Here is a 329-nt window from a genome sequence, read left to right on the forward strand (position 1 = left end):
GAGGGGCCCCTGGACAGCGTCCAGCCTGAATCCACCGAACCAGAACCTAAAGTGACGGCTGAGGCCCCGAAGGCACCCAAAGTGGAGGAGATCCCTCAGCGCATGACCAGGACCCGTGCCCAGATGCTGGCCAACCAGCACAAGCAGAGCTCACCGCCCACCGAAAAGGAGCCCACGCCCACGCCCACCCCCAGGGCCAAGGGTCGCGGCTCTGAGGATGACGACCCCCAGGCCCAGCACCCACGCAAACGCCGCTTCCAGCGCTCCAGCCAGCAGCTGGCCCAGCAGATGCACACGTCCACGCGGCAGACACGTGAGGTGATCCAGCA

General features: G+C 66.6%; 1 protein-coding gene across 1 annotated transcript in view; it reads left to right on the forward strand.

The window, feature by feature from the left end:
• The window catches only part of ANKRD11 (ankyrin repeat domain 11), a 73555-nt gene that overhangs the window by 62142 nt on the left and 11084 nt on the right, over positions 1 to 329 (forward strand). The gene's annotated exons all lie outside the window — the stretch shown is intronic.

This window comes from Bison bison, unplaced genomic scaffold, assembly GCF_000754665.1.
Source record: "Bison bison bison isolate TAMUID 2011002044 unplaced genomic scaffold, Bison_UMD1.0 scf7180017864192, whole genome shotgun sequence".
Classification (NCBI taxonomy): domain Eukaryota; kingdom Metazoa; phylum Chordata; class Mammalia; order Artiodactyla; family Bovidae; genus Bison; species Bison bison.